Below are 856 nucleotides of genomic sequence, written 5' to 3' on the forward strand. Positions count from 1 at the left end.
AATAATACTTAACGGAAAACAAAATTAAGAAAATTCCTTAATATTTAAAGTATGTTGTAAAAAATACATTTTGTTTATTAGGACTACATTTTTTCCCATTTGATTGGCACTAATATTGCTAACACACTTTTGAATGTTCAACGAAATCCTACTTTGCTACAGAAATGAATTCTATGTAATATCTGAGAAAGATATTACACATTATAAAGTGTTTTTGTATTTTAAATGTTAAAAAACAAAAGTAAAACAAAAAATATAAGCAATTGTAAATGGTAATAATACATTCTTGGGTGGTCATAAAACATAAAAAAAAGGAAATCAATTGCACTTTGCTTAACTGATAAAAAGACTAACATTTCAACTACTAATCCTTCAGGACATTTTATTTTAAAAATGCAGAAGGAATAGTGAGCAGCATTATTCAATCAACATTGGATACTCTTCCAGTAAGCACCTCATTTCACTTGCATAATAGATCTGTGAAATTCCTAAAACAATGAGACTTTATAAAATTCACACATTTTAGATGGTAAGGTAGAAGTAAGTGGTTTTTTAAAGTTGAATTCCCATAATAAACCTTTTGGTGTATCAATGTATCAACTACTTTTATACTATAAAAGAATACTATTTTCCACTTTTCTCAGAAATTCAGTGTGAAAGCTACAAAAGTAGTGCTAAAATAAAAGAATGATATAATAAAAACATTTGAGTAGATTTTCCAAGATTTCCAAAAAAGTTCAAATACATACAAGCTTATTTTCAAATATATATATAAAAAGATGCAAGGATAAGTTTTAAATACTTCAGCAAAGAAAAATCTTGATTTTATATCAAAAAAGTGAAATAGCATAGTACA

Source organism: Cynocephalus volans, chromosome 15 (genome assembly GCF_027409185.1).
Source record: "Cynocephalus volans isolate mCynVol1 chromosome 15, mCynVol1.pri, whole genome shotgun sequence".
NCBI classification, from domain to species: Eukaryota; Metazoa; Chordata; class Mammalia; order Dermoptera; family Cynocephalidae; genus Cynocephalus; species Cynocephalus volans.